The sequence below is a fragment of the Capsicum annuum genome, chromosome 3 (genome assembly GCF_002878395.1).
Source record: "Capsicum annuum cultivar UCD-10X-F1 chromosome 3, UCD10Xv1.1, whole genome shotgun sequence".
Classification (NCBI taxonomy): domain Eukaryota; kingdom Viridiplantae; phylum Streptophyta; class Magnoliopsida; order Solanales; family Solanaceae; genus Capsicum; species Capsicum annuum.
This window is the reverse complement of record NC_061113.1, coordinates 64,782,436-64,804,859: the sequence shown is the minus strand read 5'-3', so window position 1 is coordinate 64,804,859 and position 22,424 is coordinate 64,782,436. Positions and strand designations below refer to the sequence as shown.

General features: G+C 30.7%; 1 long non-coding RNA gene across 3 annotated transcripts; it reads right to left on the bottom strand.

Moving 5' to 3' along the window:
• Nucleotides 1-2,961: 2,961 nt before the first annotated feature.
• Nucleotides 2,962-11,455, bottom strand: LOC107866318. Of its 3 annotated transcripts, none has more exons than XR_001672869.2 (4): nt 11,264-11,455; nt 4,814-4,898; nt 3,428-3,514; nt 2,962-3,201 (listed from the first exon to the last, which is right to left on the bottom strand). It is a non-coding gene; the product is annotated as an uncharacterized LOC107866318 (long non-coding RNA). The 3 variants fall into 3 exon arrangements; XR_001672870.2 differs by lacking the exon at nt 11,264-11,455 and adding an exon at nt 5,678-5,923; XR_001672871.2 differs by lacking the exon at nt 11,264-11,455 and adding an exon at nt 5,258-5,666.
• Between the last annotated feature and the right edge of the window lie 10,969 nt (nt 11,456-22,424).

Below are 22,424 nucleotides of genomic sequence, written 5' to 3'. Positions count from 1 at the left end.
GTCATAAATATCTATTTTATTTTTAAATTAAATATTATTAATTTTCTAATACATAAATGACTTATAATAATTAGTTAGGATGATATAGTAAAATAACGATTGAAGCAGCTGAAGCAAACATGTCATAAATATCTATTTTATTTTTTAATTAAATATTATTAATACGTAAATGACTTATAATAATTAATTAGGAATAATATGATAAAATCACGATTGAAGCAGTTGAAGCAAGCATGTCGTCTACAAGTTGTTATAATAATTAATTAGGGATGATATTGTAAAATAACGATTGAAGCAGCTGAAACAAACATGTCATAAATATCTATTTTATTTTTTAAATTAAATATTATAAATTTTTCAATACGTAAATGACTTATAATAATTAATTAGGGATAATATGGTAAAATCACAATTGAAGCTGCTGAAGCAGGCATGTCATCCACAAACTGCCTGCTTCAGCAGCTTGATTGTGGCTTATATACTAGTACTAGTGGCGATAGGCCCGTACGTAACATGCTAAGCTTCAATTTTAAAAATTATTATGAAAGCAATGAAATAAATTATCGTTATTAAATAGTTTTAAATAATTTAAGTTTTTAATTATTTTAATATATAATATTTTTTCTTCTATTTCAATTTAAGTGACACCGGTATAATTTTGAGAGTTAAGCAAATATCATGATATTTGAAGTAGCTAAGCAAACATGTCTAAATGACTTATAATAAATAATCAGAAGTGATATAACAAAATTGCTATAAAAAATACTTGTGAAAATAATTTAGGTGAGCCTCATATAAGATGTCAAGTTACGTTAAGACATAAAGAGTTAATTTATCATTTTAGTCGATTTTGCCCTTTTTATCAAATTTATTAATTTTTTAATACTTAAATAATTTATAATAATTAATTAGAGGCGATGTAGTAAATTACAGTTGAAGCAACTGAAGTAGACATGTCATAAATGTCTATTTTACTTATTTATTTTTATTAATTATTATTAATTTTTTAATACGTAAATGACATATAATAATTAATTAGAGGTGATATAGTAAAATTATGGAGCAAACAGTGGTCAGCAAGCATGTCGATCACCGAGATGGAAAAGTTGTTAAAAAATTGAAATTTAATTTTCTTATTTACGTATTTAATGTTTCATTAGTTGTACCTAATAAAAATTAATATTTGATCACTCAGATCTAGTATCGTAACTATGTATTTAATTTTTTTAATTTAAATCTAATCATTTAGATCTCAATAGGTGTATTACTTTCATACCTTTTTTTGACACAAATATTACTATTATAAAGTACTTCATTCGATCATTTTTTATTTATAATTTTTTTTTCAATTTTATCCTTGTTATTAAATATTATTTATAATCTAATACTTAAATGACTTATAATAACTATTTAGAAGTGATATAATAAAATTACTATAAAAGTTACTTGTGAAATTTTTTTAAATGAAACCCATATAAGTCGACAACTTATTTTATAACATGAATGGTTAGCTAATTAGAAGTGATATAATAAAATTACTATAAGAAGTACTTGTGGAAAAAAATTTAAGTGGATTCTATATAAGTCGTCGAGTTAATTTAAAATATCAAGAGTTAACTTATAATCTTTTACCTATTTTATCTTTTTTTTTTTATGAAATATTATCAATTCTCTAATGCTTAAATGATCTATTATAATTAATTAAAGATGATATAATAAAATCACGATTGAAGTAGCTGAAATAGACACGCCATAAATATCTATTGTACTTTTTTTAATTAAATATTATTAATTTTCTAATACGTTAATGACTTATAATAATTAATTAGGAATGATATAGTAAAATTACGGTTGAAGTAGATGAAACAGACATGTTAATTATATATTATTAATTTTCTAATACGTAAATGACTTATATAATTAATTAGGGATGATATCGTAAAATCACTATTGAAGCAGCTGAAGCAGACATGTCATAAATTTTTCTTTTACTTTTTTAATTAAATAACATTAATTTTCTAATATATAAATTACTTATAGTAATTAATTAGGGATGATATAGTAAAATCATGGTTGGAGCAGCTGAAATAGGCATGTCATAAATTTTTATTTTACTCTTTTTAATTAAATAATATTAATTTTCTAATACATAAATAACTTATAGTAATTAATTAGGGATGATATAGTAAAATCACGGCTAAAGCAGGGATGTCGTCCACAAGCTGCCTGCTTCAGTGGTTTCTTTCACACTTATATATAAGTAATAAAATTATTATAAAAAGTACTTGTGGAAAAAAATTTAAGTGGACTCCATATAAGTCGTCAAGTTAATTTAAAATATTAAGAGTTAACTTATAATTTTTTTTCTATTTTTTTTTATGAAATATTATCAGTTCTCTAATGCTTAAATGACTGTAATAATTAATTAAAGATGATATAATAAAATCACGATTGAAGTAGCTGAAATAGACACGTCATAAATATCTATTGTACCTTTTTTCAATTAAATATTATTAGTTTTTTAATACGTAAATGACTTATAATAATTAATTAGGAATGATATAGTAAAATCACGGTTGAAGCAGCTGAAGCAGAGATGTCATAAATATCTATTTTTATTTTTATTTTTTAATTAAATAAATTTTTATTTTTATTTTTTAATTAAATAGTATTAATTTTTTAATACATAAATGACTTATAATAATTAATTAGGGATGATATAGTAAAATCACGGTTGAAGCAGCTGAAGCAGGCATGTCATATATTTTTATTTTACTTTTCTAATTAAATAATATTAATTTTCTAAGACATAAATAACTTATAATAATTAGTTAAAAATAATATAGCAAAATCACGACGGAAACAGACATGTCGTCCACAAGCTGCCTGCTTCAGCTACTTCTTTCATACTTATCACACTTATATATAAGTAATAGACTAGAGTGTGTGTGCGCCCCTTCACAAGTGAAATGTGAAACATTTATTCAATGAAACATTTTGCTGATAGTAGCTACATAAAAATAACTGAAATATCTTGTTGAGTTAAGCATGAAATGCTAATAGAGTAAAGCATGAAATGCCGCTACATCATCAAACTCAAAGTATCGTTGAGATCAAGAATTGATTTTCATCTTGCGAAATTACAATTTAAAAGTGCATAGCTTGGTCTCTGCTCTCTCGCGGGTGGAATTTATGCGCCACCTGAATTTTGCACGTAAAATTTATACACAACAATCACTTTCCTCTGTGGTTGCTACTTCAAAATAAATGCTATTTTTATAGGTACAAATATAATTAAGTAATTTCCAACAAACAATGGCCAAGATAGAGCACATGTTAATTGAGGATATTGAATTAGTTGCATTTTGAAATTTCATATCTATTCAAAGAATCAACATTAAATTAAAAAATATGATTGTGAATGTACCTGCATGTTCGATGAAACATATACCACATAGCCAATGGGAGAACCCTTGTCTTGATAATGGAAATCAGTTTCAGACAGAGCAGCAAGCTGAATGTTTAGAATATATGTGAGCTAGAAATTTGACAAAAGAATGAACATTTAATTTCATCAGGAAGAATGATATCAGTGGCACAACACTTTCAGCTCTTAGATTTGCTGACCAAATCAACAATTTTTAAAAAATTACTCTGCACATTTCACAACCTGAAACTATCACGCGTAAGCATAGTTACCAGGTATATGGATATGCTCACATATTCAGTAGGTGAATCCTCCATTCAATAAGCTATTCAGTGCATATGTTGAATGTGGATGCTCATTTGGTAGATGCTTTACTTTAATCGTGGTAGATGCTTTATTTTAATCATTCACATTCTTCATATATTAAATTTTACAAGACAATTAGATAATCTTACAATACACAAAGCAACACCAAGGAGGCACTAAAAATGCACATAAGTCTGTTTTCAGAATGCAATCTTATATCATTTATAATATTCATCCTAGCATCCTACATAACAACAACAATAATATTCATCCTAGCATCCTACACAACAACAATAACAACAATAATAATTACGCCCCATTCTCACGCTATATGAGATTTATTCATTGAGCTCTATTTAGGGCCATATCATGTCATACTCAATAATTTTTTTTTTTTTAAAGGAATTAGGGTGTGTGACCAAACGAACATGGCCCGACACATCATTATTATGAGTATTTCTTAAAATATCACTATGTTTACACAGATGTCAATCTATGGCAACTATCACCCATTCTTTAGTCCAGAAGAATAATTTTTAATAATACCTAAGCTTTACATATAATATGGGTTCACTTTTTTCCCTTGAAATATCTGTTATCTTTTTCCTATTCGAACTGCCCAAAATATACATAAGTGCATTTTCTCTAATCTCGTGTCTAAATTTTCTTTGGTCCCTGTCGCGGCTAGCTGCAGATTTTCAGGCAGCACCCACTGAGCTCTCTATATATATTCAGATAACATGACCATATAAATTTCAAACAAGATTTTATATTTAGTTATTTAAGATTCTACTGAATCTACAAGACTTTATTAATACAAAATCTTGTTAAGGAACACCTCGACAACTTTGTAAATAGCTATTTGCTGCAAACAGGATAGATCAGAAGCTACATTAAACGCACAAAAATGTACAAAAGTTTCAAATCAAGTACAAAAGCATGATTAAGATTTACTTTATTAGAAGCAGAAATTGATTTAGAATACAGATGGTGCTTATCATAGCCAGCTTTAGGTTTGTTATAACCAAATCTGACAAGCAACAACTTGATTGCACAACTGGTAAAAATTTGTATTAGAACCTTTAATAGAGGAGTAGGAGACAAAGCGATCCATGTGTTTAGTCACTATCCGCTCTGGTTGAATCATCAAAGTTCATCAGATTTTCTGCACATAAATAGTCAATGTAACTCAAGTTAAGAGCATGTAATATCAAGTAATCTCCAAATGATAATTAAATCAATACGAAAACTTACTTGTATACTATACTAAAAATAAATGTATAATCATTTTTTTAGTAAGAGAGTCACATTTCGAGTGGATGATATTAACAAGAAGTCTCGTCTCCTCCATCCTATATCTTTTCATGACCATTTTAATAGAAATTTAAATGTGAAGCGCAAGCATAGGTGTCATCGATAGATTTCTTGAGTTTAACTATGACAAGTGTCAGCGAATAGAGTAAAAGTTAATGGAAGTATTTAAGATAAATAGAATAATTGCAAAAGAATTTAGAAAAACTTTACCTTATGAGCCCATTATTATTGATATCTGCGACAAGAAATTGCGCAATAGTCATATCCTGATAAAGTATCTAGTTTGCTATTTTTCGATGACGTTTATCTAGTTTGGCCTCAGTTGAGTAAAGAAAGGGTCGATATGTAAAATACTATTTCTATGCGGGGGGAAATAATTTTCACAAGGACTCGACAAAGTAGAAGCAAAAAATTAAAAATCAAAGTCTAACAACACAACGACAATAGCATAAAGCTGGCCGAGAAAACTGAAGGCAACCAAAAATATGTAAATCACTGAAATGAAAGAAAAATTGCAGCAAAAAGTGTAATCAAAAGTGGATGCTATAATCCCAAACTAATAAGCGGTAACAATGATCGAAAACAATCAAGCAAAATTGAGAGATATACACGGAGAAACAGAACTTTTACATTTTCTTCTAGATCAACAGAGTAGATTTCCAACATGTGCTCCTTCATTAGTGCCTTTCTACCGTAGATTTATGCTACTGGTTGTTTGAAAAAGATTATATTGGTTGAGGTTAAAAATTATTTTGGAATCAATGATTTCGAGCATCTCCAAGTGATAATTAAATCAATATGAATGCTTTTACTTTTATACTATATCTATATTAAAATAGATGTATACTTTTACTTGTTCAAGTTATAAGTAAGACATAATATGCTTCATTCAGTCCAAAAATAAATTATTGGGTGTGTACACTATCTATCTATATATATATATATAAAGGAAGAATATGAGATTGCTTATGTGGCATGCTTCTAAAGCTATTCTCATTTATCCTTTTTGTTGATTTTTTGAGCCTTTTCTTCCATTTTAGAGATTTTTCTTTTATTTTAATTATTTTAGTGAGCTATAATTAAACATAAATTTCATAATTAATAAAAAAACATTGCCAATAATGGCTATTATTGATATTAAAGTTCAATGTTTATGGCTCAACATTTACGGCATGATAATAATCCATTACATATTCTTTCAAATGTAGTAACTTACATTTCATTTAAATTTAAACTCATTAAACCTCATAATTATTAAAAACTCTATTTAACTCGTTGTAAATTGTAATCTCTTATATATGGCTTAAGTATTCCGACGAATAAAACTATAGTCTGTAATCTTCTTTTCCTTTTTTTTTCTTTTATTTATGTGTTGTTTGATTAACTTACAAATAGTATATGATAAGAAACAATTGTTTCGCAATCTATTTCTCTAAGATTTATTGATTTAATGTGAAAGTATAGATTTTCTGATAGTATATGGATAGCAAACAATAGAGAAATGGATAGTATTTACCAAACGTCTCTTTTTCCCTACTTCTCATTCAATATTTTGTTTATAATTTCATATTGTAAATAACCAGTTTGATGATTTTTAGGCTATACACTATGAATTTACAAAAGTAGAATAGTATGAGACGTTTACTAAGCATTTCAAGGAGAAGCGGCGGAGGCAGAGGCGGAGGAAAAGTAGAAGCGAAAGGGGCACAAGAAGAAAGAAACAGGATGAGGAAACATAGAGAAGAAGAAAAAGAAGGTGGACCTATTCTTTAAGAAGATTTTATGTTATGAATTTTAATAGAATCCATAAGCTTGAGATTTATGCTTCTATTCACCATATACTTCTACATGTATGTAATTGTTCATATGAGTTATATCACATTTTATCTTCCCAATTTTCTTTTACATTTTGCTTATTATTGAAATAACGTTTTGAATTTTATTTTTTTAACTTGCAAGAGCAAGGTCAAATTCCTAGCCATGAAGTCGATTTACACAAAGAGAGTCTCAAAATCGAAAAATCAGTGACATGCTTTTATTTCTTTATAATTTTTTTCTCGATACTTTTTTTTTTTCAGTTAATCTGTAGTCACGCATCTTCTACTTTTTACACATATAATTTGTCAATTTTTTGTTCTACAAAATTTTAAGCTATTTCACTTAATCACAATAACAAGTTTCTCTTTTGCACGTGTAGTATCTATTTTTTTATTTTTATACATGTAATATAAAATATGTAGATATGTTTTACGATAGCGCAAATTATGATACATTAAAATTACATAGGTGCACGAAATTAATAGTTATAATAATGTTAATCTCATAAAGAATGATTTTATGTACATCTAATATTGGTGAATGAGGATCAACTCTCTTTGCTCAAATACACTGCAATCTATATATAATATAAATGAAGGCCATAGATAAGGTGATGTGGTACCTCTCTATGCCCTCCGTTTATATTTATTTTTTTTCTCATTTTTTTGAGTTTTTTCCTACCTTTTTGAATTTTATATCTTATTTTTATTTAATGTCTTTTGTTATTATAATAATAAATGACTATTATTAATACTCTCTTCTTATTCATGAACTAATTTATTGACATAAAATAGTTATGATTTTTCATCTTCTTCATCCGTAACAACTCTCTAATTAAGACTAGCAATTAATAAACATTAATAATAATGCCTTATAATTTCCTTCCACATTCGTTGGTTTTGCTTAAATATTTTCCCATATATATCATATTGAAATTCAGTTTTGTAGTTGTAAGCTTATTTAAAAGCCTAATTTCTACCTATGTAGTTGTAAGTTCATATTGCAAGCTTTTGTTTATTATGTATGTAAACTGCAAAGCATATGTTAATTGTTTATAAGTTGCTTAATTTATTTTTCGTAGTTGTAGGTTTAATAGGGAGTAGTATTATGTGTTATATGTGGAAAGGAGAGAAGCAGTTAATGAAAGAATTTGTGTGAGAATTATGTGTAGATTTATTTTTTATTATCTATTCGAATCAACTTGCGTACACCTTGATTAATTTCACAGGATATTTGCCGCCTTAAAATCAGGTCATGTTTTAATTATTTTTAACTATTTTATATTAAACAAAAATAGGATTATGTATTATGTGTAGAAAGACAGTGAAGTCAAAGTAAAGAATGTTGAGCTTCACTTTGCAAATAAAACATGACCTGATGTTAAGGTGGCAAATATCCCGTGAAATCAATTAAGGTATACGCAATTTGATTTATTTTCAATTATTTTATATTAGACAGAAATAGGATTACGTATTATGTGTAGGAAGACAGTGAAATCAAAGGAAAGTATGTTGAGCTTCACTTTGCAAATGGATCTTTTTTTTACATAACGTTATTAACAAACATTTTGGTTAAAAACTTTACACTTTTGAATTTCATAATTAATTTTGAATTTCATAATTAATTTTATTATAAGTATTAAATTTTGATATTTTGTGGCTACATCGAGGAGTATGGTATGCATGTAATATATACCTCAATGTTAGATACATTGCTCCTAAAATATTTATACCCTCTCCAAATTCATATAAGCTTTTTCCTTAATTCTTAATTTGTTTAGGCTTTTTTTTATCAAGTATAATTTTTTCCAATTAGATTTGTTGTGAAATTATCACAATGTAATTTTAGAAGATCTTTTGATACTTAGTATGTTGAAATAGAAGCAAAATCTAACTTCTTTATGAGATATGATCATTTTCTTAACATTTAATGTAAAATTAAAGTTGTTAAATAATTTGTATTCATTTTTGCACTTAACAATTTTCAGCTAAATATAACTCACAATATATAGAGCAATTAAAATAATAAAAAGTGATAAAATAAAAATTGAAATAGACTGCGAAAGCACTTATTGCCAACACGAAGAAGAATTTATTAAATTACATTTTTAATGGTCAAAAAATAAAAATTATTAAAATAATTTATAGTATTTTGTTGGTTCTTTCCTCATTATTCCTAATTATTTGTTATTGTTCCTAACTGATGAGTTATTTTCATATTAAATTGAATAAATATTGTGGAATACTATCTTTATGATTCTTCATATTATATAGTGTGTTTTTATGCTCTAATTCTCAAAATTCTTCTTTTATAATTTATGTTGAGCTTTGAAAATATTATCTTTGGTTACTTATCTTTTATATTAGGGATAATACCCACGAAAATACCTGAAGTTTAATCAAATTTTCAGTGGAGCATATTGAACTTTACGGGGGTCCTATTACCCCCTATACTCTTTTTAAATTGAAATTAATTCCCCCTCCCCGAACCTTTTTAAAGTGGAATCAACCCCCCATCAAAACGTATACCCAATTTTTTCGGTGAAAAGTGCGGTGTATGAGCCGTTTCTTCTCTATTTTATCACTTTTCAACATTTTTTCACAATTACAACCATATTAAATATTTCAAATGATTCCATTGAGTTTATGAAGAAAGTTTTTTCAAATAATTAAATGGAATCTTCCATTAATTTTCCATTGAAACTCGAAAGATTCAATTAGCGAGTTCCATTAATGGAAGATTCAATGACACTCACTAATTGAATGGAACTCGCTAATTAATGGAACTCAAAAGATTTGAAAAATTTAACTTCATGATTTAATTTCCATTAATGAAACTCGAAAGATTTGAAAAATTCATTAATGGAACTCGGAAGATTCAAAAAATTTAATTTCATGTATGAAGCTATTCAATCTTCCGCATATTGAACTCGAAAGATTCAAAAAATTCATTAATGGAACTCGGAAGATTCAGAAAATTTAATTTCATGTATGAAGTTATTCAATCTTCCGTTAATGAAACTAGGAAGATTCAATTTCCATTAATGGAACTCGGAATTAAATTAGCGAGTTTTCGAGTTTGAATCTTTCGAATCATCCATTGAGTTTTAATTAGCGGGTTCCATTAAATTATAACCATTGAGTTCCATTAAATTTCAATTCAACAATGGAGCAACCATTGTTGAAGAAAAGAAAGAAAGAAGAAAGAAGAAAGAAAAATGAAAAAATAAATAAAAATATAAAACTTTAAATAATTATAAAATTAAGGGGCTGTTTGGCAAAAAAAAAAGAGTTTAAAACTTTTTTAATACTGCTCACGCGCTCAGTGCGCGTGAATTATACGCAGTGTGCCAAGTGACAGATATATACCATTAAAATAAGAAGAAAAAAGTCTGGGGGTAATAGAACCCCTGCAAAGTTCAGTATGCTCAACTGATAATCCGGTCAAACTTCAGGTATTTGCGTACTTATTATCCCTTTATATTATCAGAAAGTTAAAGAAGCAAGAATTTTTTAAAACATTTCTTTAAAGAAAACGAGCGATTGTGTAGATACTAAAGCTAAGGAATAAAATTAAAAGATAGAAAGGTTTAAAAGGCGGAATTGCAAATATAAAAAATTATTTAAAAATCATAAAATTAGACACATATATACATACATAAATGTACGAAGAAATAATTGCATTTTAGTTTGTCATATATATTTTCTTTCTTTCTTTTAAGAAAAATAAAAATATTGGTTGACTTATACATAAACTACACAAACATGAATTTCGTATGCTTACATGTGAAAATTGTATCTTTTACTGACTTAAATCACAAAAGATTTTTTAAAAGAATTTAATAAAATTTATTTTACAACTGCGCAAAGCGCGGGTGGATTCACTAGTTTAATGATAAGAAGGTTGTAAAAGAAGCCATTTTTATCAATGTTATAGTTAAAAAGTCGCTACACAATAAATTGTAGTTGAAAGAGGCTGCCTCGCTGGAGAATTACAGCTAGCAAGTAAAAGTTGACCCAAATAATGAATTTTAAAATCACACAGAGAGATGCAACATCAATTTCCCAATATGACTCAAAAAAACTTCTGAATTTAGTTTTTCTTGAATTGCACATAAAAAATCAACAAAATTGAGAGATCATGCAGAGAGAAGAAAGGATGGAGATTTTCAGTAAAAAAAAAAAACAAAAATGAAAAAGACCCTCACAAAGCAACAAACTTGAGACTACATTACTTGAATTCAACTCTAACACCTCTCAAGACCAGATTACACAGAACAAATACATCATAACAAAAAAAATACATAAAGGAAACTCCAAATAAAACCATTAGACCAAAGCAAAACAAAAATTGAGTAGAACTCAAATAGAAAATCCAAAAAATGAAGGACATACGTACATGAAAAGAAAGTTGAGTAGATTCATCGGAGGAAATAACATGAAATATTTTTCTTCCTGGAGTTTTGATCTGAAAACAAGAACATCTAAGAAATCCGAAAATGTAGTGCACGTGTACGGCTAAAGGGATGCCACAAAGTATAATCAATTGAAAAGATAAAAATGCCCCTAGGTGGTGAACCTGCCATGTCGTCCATCACCTGTGTTGTTATCACCGCTTATATATTAATAGTAGAAATAGCTACTGAAAAGTATAGTTTGGGTGATGTTTAGAGATAAAAATCAAGTAATTTTATAAATAGTTTAACTTTAGTGCCAATAGTGCACAAATTTTAAGATACTAATTTTAGAACAAGTGCATTACACATGTTATTCAATTTTAATTGCATCATATAAAATATCTTAAATTACTTGCTTAACTTCTTAACTTGTTAACTTTGTTTTCTTATCAACAAAGTTAAGTAATAACATTGCTTAACTTATTTCTTATATCTTTTTTTATATACGTGGAATGTCATTTGCAAAAATGCAAGGTAAAATTGCATAAAATAAATCTTTGTAATTCAGTCACTCCTCAACTCTCACGCATAATAGGAGATTTAATGCACTAGATTATTTAAGTATGTACTAGTTTAACCGCACGTATAACGTTTGATTATTTAAAATTAAATAATTTTGTCTATTGTGGAGATTTTATGAAGTGTAAAAAGTTCAAAATCACTTTTCAAAGATTTTTAACACAAGTATAATAATGTAAATCTGATACCTTTCTAAATCTTTTTTATTCTAACATTTTTATATTTATTTTTAGATTTTTCAAATCTTCTTAAAATCAAATTTAGTTGATTTAAAATTCTTAAACTAATAGGAAAAAACATAGTTGTCATTAATTTTGATGACTTCTAATAAAGAAAGGTTTTATTATAAATATATTTAACTAATTTTTCACTCTTAAATATTAGAAAAAAATAGTGAAAAGACGATATTGTCTAAAGCAAAGACTTTTAATAAAGGGCAAAAAGTTCAAACAACATTTCTAAAACCGCTCACACTTTTAATAGATATTATTCTTATTATAATATTATTATTATAGATATAGATATAAATATAAATTATAAATTATACATATAGATATAAATATAGATTAAAAAGTACAAAGTCTTGAAAAATGATGAATTTGATCCTCTTTTATCTAACTCGATAAAGATAGAAGCCATAATATGAATTTCAACCCACATTTTCTTAACATATCAAACCCCTATACACAACTTGTATGGTGATTTTAAAACCATTTTATCTTAATTACCCATAAAAGGTTAATAATACCAACAAGAAGCAGCTGGGAACGTGTCAAGCCTGAAACAACAGTAGTACAAGCTGATTGGCCAAACCAACGAAATAATAAATGCATTTCATAATTCGCTAAGCAAGAGGAAAACAATAAATAAACATTACATCAAAATAATGAATTTGTTAGTTAATTGACAGCCGAACCTGCAATTTTGGAACAAAGGCAAAGACCTTGGGCCTTCAAATTTAAGGATTTCATTTTTTCAAGTACTAATATATTTATTATGTGTAAAAAAGATTTTTTTATATATAATAAAAGTATTATTAGAAGAAGTTTGATATATTTGAAGTATTATATCTCAATAAAAATTAAATACATTGATTATATTACTAATTAAAAGAGAATTATTAGAAAAAAAATGAGTATATAATTTTTAAAATAGACTTTAGCAAAAAAATATATATATATTTTTTTAAAATTTAAGACCTCCATTTAATTTGACCTTAAGGCTTAGACCACTAACATACTTGACCCGCCCTTGCTCGCACCTTTTTTCAAACACCTTGACCCATTTATTTTTTTGGAGAACTTTAATTAGTATGTACTTGTCATACGAAAAATTTTATTTTGTGCGAGACTCAATTATTAGTTGGCAGACAAAACTTGTCTGAGATGCCTCTCACATTTTGTCAAGTAAAATCCGAGTCCCACTTTCGTATAAGTGGGTCAAAGTCCCTATTATCCCTACTATTCTCTCTCCTTATTTCTTTCCCTTCTTACATTATTTTTTTAGTCTAGCTACTTTTTGATTTAAATAGACCTATTTATTTGAGTTTATTTACTCAAAATCTCAAATAAATTTGATTCTTTCTTATCTTAATATTTTCAATCATTCAGCTCAACTCTAAAATTATAATACAAAACTCATTTTTTTCAAAATAATTGTCACATAATAGGCATTTAACAGTAACAAATTAATTAAAAGTAAATTTTACATAAATTATGCATAAAAAGTATATGACGCATCAAAATAAATTAATTACATTTGAGATGATTTTAGAAATCTCTCCCAGTATTCACTTCATAAATTTAAACTCGTGAGGTACAATTTATATTTTCTTTCCTTATTTTGCTTTCAAAATTTAAAACTTTTGTGGATTTTCATCCACTATCGTTAAAAATAAAAGATTTTTCTTGTGTTAGATTGTTTTACTTTGAGCCGGGAGTTTATCGGAAACAACCTCTCTATCTCACCTTTGAGGTAGTGGTATGAATTGCGTACACTTGCCCTCCCCAGACCCTACTTGATGGGAATATACTGAGTATATTGTTGTTGTTGTTGCACTAGATCAACACAATTTTCTTTATGATTTTTCAACTCATAATTTTTATATATTTACTATATTTCTTAATACAAATACAATATTAGTGCAAAAGTTATTCGTGCAAACAAAATATTCTTAAAAATTATCAGTCACGAAATGGTTAAATTATTTCAAGATTTTATAAATAAAGTGAAAATTTTATGATTTTTCATTATAAAGAATAATTATGTGACTTAGGTGAATTTTTTTTAATAATTATATGATTATTTTATCCATTTAAAAATTTATCCAATGATTCGGCTTTATTTTAAAGTTAAAAAATTCAACGCACTATTTTCATCATTATCCTTCTCTATCGTAAATGACTTTAATTGATCAATTTTTTTTACTTTTTTTCTTACCGTGTCATTTAAACTTTAACAAAGTAAAAAGTATGTTAATGTTAAAGAAACAAATGAAGGTAGTAAGGGTTTTTGGTGTAATTATATTTGTGGTGAGAGTAGGAGGTTATGGTAGGAGGGGTGGAGGGAGAAAGGAGAAGTTAAATGGCATGGGACCCACAAGAATATTTGTCAATTAATGAGACCATCATACAAGTATGACATGACGTATCTCCTACATATTAAAAAGTTTCCTTTTCATGCCGACACACGAAAGACATATATTAGTTAAAAAGAAATGAAATCAATAAGGAATGTGATCATACGTATGAAAATATTTTTCAATTCTATGAAAATAAATGAATTTTTTATTTAATTTGTTCTTTTTTGTATTTAGAGACTAAGCAAAAAATATTGTATATAATCGATAAGGGCGGATGAGTGGGGTGTTTTTTTTTTTTTGTTTTTTTGGTTTAATATGTTTTTATTAATAACCACAGAAATATTTACATCAAGTGGCCCAACCCACTTTTATTACAAATAGAAAAAAGTATAAATAACATAAATACCAACCATTTAAAAGTAATTACATTCTTTTCCACTTTTTTAATTACTTTACTCTATCTTCCTATTAATATACATAATATAACCGACATATACATAGCACTCTGTGTATATGTGAGATTTTTGTAATATGTTTAGGGAGTTGAGATTTTTTATAATATTGAAAACATAAGTTGTGTATTTGTGTAATTTAAAAAAAAAAACATAGGCCAACCCATTCTGAAAAAACCCGGCCCATTCCCATCTATTCTTACATATAAACCAATGTAAGGGTTTCCTAAATCTATCTTCCCCTTTCTCCGCGGATACTGGGTGGTTGAGTGGGGTGGTGGTGGGGATGGTTGTATAGGGCTGTGGGTGAAGATGAGGTGTATTGGAGGGTGAGAAGGACATAATCAATATGAAATATCACTTACAGAGCTTATTTTTTCTACTATCAGCAAGGAAGGCATTTTTTTCATTTTTAAGAAACTTAATTTTCAGAAAATATATTCTTACAGGAGTCTTATTTATTTTTTATTTATATGTTATGTAAACAATGGTATATTTTTTATTTTTTTCATTTACTCTTAATTACGTACTTTTATAGTCATTAAAAAAATATTATTGCATGTGCAAGTTAAAACCAACCAATTAATCTTTTTCATCACATATCAGGGACAACAAGAAGTCCAACTACTAATTATCCATGAAAGTACATGACCCGTGCCCGTGCACTGAACAAGCAATTTTGTAATGTTAAAAAAAGTAATATCGTTAAGTAAAATAGTAACGTCATACACTGTTATAAGTTATGATGCATATTATGTGGAACAATATTGTAACGATCTAAAAATTTGATGAAATTTGTGATTTTGTGTGATTTGACTGTTTTACCCCTTCCATAGTTGCATTATGGTATTTCTGGGGTGTGGGAGTGATTGACATGATTTTTGATGCATTTTGGTATCATTTATGCGATATTGTGGTTTTTTATGATTTCGAAAGTCTTATTTTGGACTTATGTAGATATCTTTTGATCCGTGCGACGTATTATCGAACAAACTGTGCTAACAACTTTGGAATATCGATTTTAGGTTAGGTATACCTTGGATTCAGGTCCCGGTGCACCGGGGCTCATTTCGACCTATTGGTCAGAAAGTTGAAAAATAAAAAATATGGGTGTGGGACCCACATTTGATCGAAACAACCTCGGATGAAAAATTCGACTTCGCCAACAGATCTGAAATGTCAATTTTAGGGTGTTAGCTTGTTTGGTGTGATTTTACGGCTTTTAAATCTCATTTCGACATCGATTTGGAAAACTGTGATTCGAGTTTCGTGGGTCAACTTTGTGAAAATGATATTTTTTTTGAAAATCTGATATCGTCATCACGTTCGAAACGTCGAATTTAGTATGGTTTCATAGTTCGTTTGCATGTATCGAACTCTAAACGAATTTTGAACACCCCATCAAAGTCCGGATTAGACAAAAAAAATAGCTTTTTTTTGCAAAAGCTGTGCAGAAAAATCTACACTATTTATACCAGTTTTTGAGCCTATTTTGCTCATTTTTCATCTTGTATCTTGAGAGTTAAGCCCTGAAATAGTGTGGGAGCTTAAAAGTGAAGCTTGTGGGAGCTTGGGATGCTAGATTAACATATATTTATTGATTTTATTACGGATTTAAGGTAAAAATTCACATTTTGTTAGTTATTTCTTGATAATTTTTTTCAAAAACAACAACAACAACATACCCAGTGTATTCTCACCTCGTGGGGTCTGGGGAGGGTAGAGTGTACACAGACCATACCACTACCTTAAGAGAAGTAGAGAGGTTGTTTTCGATAGACCCCCGGCTTAGGACCAATAACAATATAACAAATATAAAAAGTAAGTGCATATAAATTAGTATGGTACACAAAACAAACTAACAGTATAAAAAACACAAAATAAGTGTATAATAAACTAGTACGAGATGCAAAAAAGCCAACACCACTAGCCCTAAACTACAGCCACAACACTGCGAACTAGAAACTCCAGACCCAAAGGAGCACTCCCCTATTACTACCTCCGCGCTCCCACCCCTTAACCCTCTACCCTAATCCGCGTCCTCCACACCTTTCTATCAAGAGTCATGTCCTCTGTAAGTTGTAATTGCTCCATATCATGCCTAATCACCTCCCTCTAATATTTCTTCGGTTAACCTCTAGCCCGCCTAAAACCATCCCTAGCCAGAGTCTCACACCTCCGCACTAGAGCATCAGGGCCCCTCCTCATCACATGCCGAACCAACGTAGCCTCACTTCTCGCAACTTATTCTCCCCCGAGGCAACTCCCGTCTTCTCCTGAATAATCTCATTCCTCGCCCTATCTTTCCTGGTATGTCCATATATACATCGCAACATTCACATCTCTGCCACCTTCACTTTTTGGATGTGGGAGTTCTTAAATGGCCAACACTCTTCTCCATACAACATAGCTGTCCGGACTACCACTCTGTAGAACTTACCTTTAAGCTTCGGGGTCACCTTCTTATCACAAAGGACTCCCGAAGTGAGCCTCCACTTCAACCACTCTACCCCAATACGATATGCGACATCCTCATCAATCTCACTATTACCCTGAATTATAGACCCCAGATACTTGAAACTGTCCCTCTTCTGGATGGCCTGAGAGTCTAGCTTCACAACCACTCCATATTCTTGTGACATATCACTGAACTTATACTCCAAGTACTCCATCTTGGTTCTACTTAACCAATAACCTTTAGATTCAAGCGTTTGTCTCCAAATTTCCAACTTATCATTAACTCCACCCCGAGTCTCGTCGATCAGAACTACATCATCTGTAAATAACATACACCAAGGCACCTTCCCTTGAATATGTGGCATCAAAACATCCATCACCAAAGCAAATAGAAATGGGATAAGAGTCGATCCCTGGTGCAACCCTATCAAAATTGTGAAGTGCTCCGAATCTCCCCTTATAGTCCTCACACGAGTCTTTGCACCATCATACATATCCTGTATCGACCTAGTGTATACCACGGGCACCCCTCTAGCCTCCAAGAACCTCCATAAGATCTCCCTGGGAACTCTGTCATAAGCCTTCTCTAGATCAATAAACACCATGTGCAAGTCCTTCTTCCTCTCTCGAAACTGCTCCACTAATCTCCTCACAAGGTGAATGGCCTCAGTGGTTGACCGACCAGGTATGAAACAGAACTGATTCTCAGAGATCGTCATGATCCTCCTCATCCTCAACTCTACCACCCTTTTCCAAACCTTTATAGTATGACTCAACAACTTAATACCTTAATAGTTGTTACAACTCTGAATGTCTCCCTTGTTCTTATACACTGGAATCATCGTGCTCCACCTCCATGCTTCAGGTATCTTAGCAGCTCTAAAAATAATGTTAAACAACCTTGTCAACCACTTCAGACCTGCCCCGCTAGTGCTCTTCCAAAAATCTACTGGAATCTCATCTGGCCCTGTCGCCCTACCCCGCTGCATCGTATGAATAAACCCCTTGACCTCCTCAACCTCGATATGCCTACAATAACTATAATAGCGACCTTTCTCATATATCTCAAAGTCTCCCAACATGAAATCTTTGTCCCCCTTGTCGTTAAAAAATTTATGAAAATAGGACTGCCACATCTCCCTAATGAGGGCATCCTCAACCAACACTATACCATCCTCTCCTTTGATGCACTTCACTTGGTCAAGGTCACGAGCCCTCCGCTCCCTGGCCTTGGACATCCTATAAAACTTTTTATCTCCGCATTTCTCCTCTAAAGTCGCATACAAACTCTCAAAAACTGCCGTCTTAGACGTTGTAACCGCTAACTTAGCCTTTCTTCTAGCTACCTTATACTCCTCCTTATTCTTATACCTATCCTTATAATCTTTGCTCCCAACCAACTTAGCATAAGCCACCTTCTTAGACTCCACCTTTCTCTTGACCTTTTCGTTCCATCACCATTCTCCTTGATATTTTCCAGATCGGCCTTTCGAGACACCGAACACCTCTCTAGCGATCTTCCTAATGCAACTGGCAGTCATCTCCCACATATTATCCACACCCCCTCCACTCTCCCACGCCCCCTACTCTTTAACTTATCTTTCATCTCCAAAGTACTAGCCAAAGTCAAGCTACCTTACTTAATCCTGGGTTGTGCCTCCCCACTTTTTTTTTTGCCCTTATTGATAACCAAGTCCATCACCAACAACCTATGTTGAGATGAGAGATTCTCGCTAGGTATGAATTTACAGGCTTTATATAGAGCTTTATCCCCTTTTCTAAGAAGTAAAAAGTCTATCTGAGTCTTGGTCACTGAACTACGAAACGTAATAAGGTGATCCTCCTTCTTTGGAAAGATTGAATTTTCTATCCACAACCCAAAAGCCCTAGAAAAATCCAACAGAGAAGTTTCTCCTTCATTCCGCTCACCAAAATCGAAACTACTATGCACATCATCGTACCCTCTTGACAAAGACCCAATATGCCCATTGAAATTCCCTCCCATAAAAACCTTCGCAGTGGTCGGGATGCTCCTTACCAGCTCATCTAAAACCTCCCAAAATTCCTTCTTCTCCTCTTTGTCCAAACCTACTTACGAGGCGTAGGCACTAATAACGTTCACCTTAGACCCTCCCATGGCCAACTTAATAGAAATCAGTCTATCACTATCTCTCTTTACCTCTACCACCTGCTCCCTAAGATCTTCATCTACTAAGATACCTACCCCATTTCTATGCCTTACGCTACCCGAGTACCACAACTTATATCCATCCACATCTCTCGCTTTAGTGCCTACCCATTTAGTTTCCTAGACACACGCAACACTAACCCTCCTCTTTCTAAGAATATTCACCAGCTCTATAGACTTACCCTGCAAAGTACCGATGTTCCAAGACCTAACTCGCAACGTAGAAGCTCCCTTATCCCGCCTAACCTTACTACCCCTAGCCCCTAACCTAAAAAATCTTAGGGCTTGATTTTAAACCCCAATTTCACTCATTTTCACTTGAATAATGTTTTTATCTTATAATTACTAGTTTTCCATCAATTTAACCTTCAAAACAACCCTGGTTCTTGATTTTAACGCAGATTTCAAAGATTTTACCCACTAAAGTTCAAAAATGGATTTTCTTTAATTTGAACCTTATTTTTTTTTACTCGATTTGACTTGAATTTTTAGCTATAGATTCCTAAAAATATGGGAAACATGTTTTTGAAGTAAAGTTTTGATTTTGTCCTTCTTTCTTGAAAATCTATTTTGGGGGTCCGCTTTGATCCCGAACCAAAAGTAGTCAATATGGGTGTCATTGGTTTTGTCTTGATGCATAAATTTCCTATTTGATATTTTTAGTGGAGTTTGGTATTATTCGTGAAAAGTAAGATCATGGGTTCAAAGTGTAACAGACCAGTTTCGGTATTCGAGGTAGGTTATGGCTTAGCTTTTCCAGACTGGGTAGTAAATGATGGTATAAAATGCATGTTAAGGGTGGGAACTAATTATGAAAAATGGCTATCTATGTTTTATGCCCTTTTGGGGGATTATATGTGATATAATTATTGAAATTGAGATATGATGTGAATGTGTGACCGTGTGGGGGTCCTATATGGTATTGATAGCCTTGAATACATACGAATAATTGTATTATTTTTTGAAATGCCTAATGTGTTTTCATTGGTATATTGTGATATATCCATACTTATCGGTATATGAGACATGTGGAAATTCATGGATGAAACAAAAGTAATGAGTGGATATTTGCTCATGTGGTTGTGGAATTGTAACATTGTGGTTGGTTGTGAAAATACATCATGTGGATTGGGTGTGAAGATACAGCACATTGATTGGTTACGAAAATACTCATTTTGAATGGTTGTGAACATTGCATCGTCATTCTCATGTCATCATACACATCATTTCACTTATTCATTATACTGCTTTATATATACTTGTTGTTATATATGTGTACTTGATTTATGTCTTATGTTATGTATGTGCTTTAAAAATACTAGAAATACTGGATATTGGTATCAGATATTAGACTTTATGGACCATCTCCGAAGGATCATGCGGGAGAAGAGTTGCGAATATTGATTATCTTGAGGTTGCGTGCCAAACTTGAGGCCGTGTACTAAACTTAAGGATGTGTGTCAAACTTGAGGTTGTGTGCCAAACTTAAGGCTGTGTGCCAAACTTGAGGTCGTGTGCCAATATCATGCATTATCATCATTATCATATATTATATACATTGCACCTACTTTATTATGTTTATGTTGTATTTGAATTTCCATATTGACTTGTCATTTACCTATTTTTTCTATATCTTGACTTGTTAACATCTAATTAATCTATTTTCCTTTAATTATACTTGATGATCTTGATTTTACATGTCCTTCTTTTGTTTTACCTGTATGTGATATTGTGTATATTTGTATCCCTATCTCGTATGTTGTTGTATTATATATGGATATTATAGAACTGTTAGTACAAGTGGTGCGGGCTACTATTGTGGGATATTTTCTGATTGCAAGTGACGTGCCCTTAGTGTATATTTTGTAAGCTTTATTTACTACTTTTCTTGGTCGGCCTATAATACCTATTGAGTACAAGTGGACCGTACTCATGCCAACTGTGCCCTTTCGGTGCAGTACCTAGGTCAAGTACGACTCATCTTGATTGACTCAGATGATTATTGGAGCTTTCAAGATAGCAGTTGGACATTTATGCGTCTGAAGTTCACCTCTATCTTTTTATAATAGTTATGTCTTTATTAGTATTTAGAGAAAGATATTATTCCTTTGTGGTTATTTTTTTGATGTATTTGACTCTTGAATTGTATTAGTAGTTCTTAACTATTGACACCTAGTTTTGAGCATGATTGGTATTTTGGATAAGTTCTTTTCGTATTACTATGATTACTTATATGGTTTGGCTTTATTCTAGTAGCCTTATCTTAGGATATTTCTTTCTTTTCCTCTTTTCGTATTAGTTTGGGTGATAGGCTTACTTGTCAAGGTGCGTCGCGACAAGTGCCATCATGACCCTCATTTTTGGGTCATGACAAATTGGTATCAGAGCAGCCAAGTTTTATTGGTCTCAACAGTGTAAGAACGGGATGTCTTATAGAGTCTTGCGGATCGGTATGTAGACGTCCATATCTATTTTTGAGAGGCTATAGGACGACTTTAAGAAACTTCCCTCATTTTATTCTTTATCATGTGAAGTTCTTCCACACCTTATGTTCTGAGTTGGGTTTCACTATTTCTGCGTGGATAGTGTGGCTTATACTATATCTTATTAGTTGAGAGATGTAGCGAGAGATTGGTGAAGGTTGCTTGTTAGTTGTATACCCCGTGATTCTCCTAAGATGACTTGGGATCAGTTCCCTGAGGCTTTTTTAGAGAGATTTATATTGTTTAGTTTGAGAGACCGTATGAGAGACGAGTTTGATCATTTGGAGCAGGGTTCCATGACAATTGCTGAATAAGAGGTACACTTCCATGCCTTGTCTAGATATTCCTATGATAGCATTTTATCGAGTCTGAGAAGATTTAGAAGTTTATGAAGGATTTAGGTATCTCTCTTCAGTTGGCTAC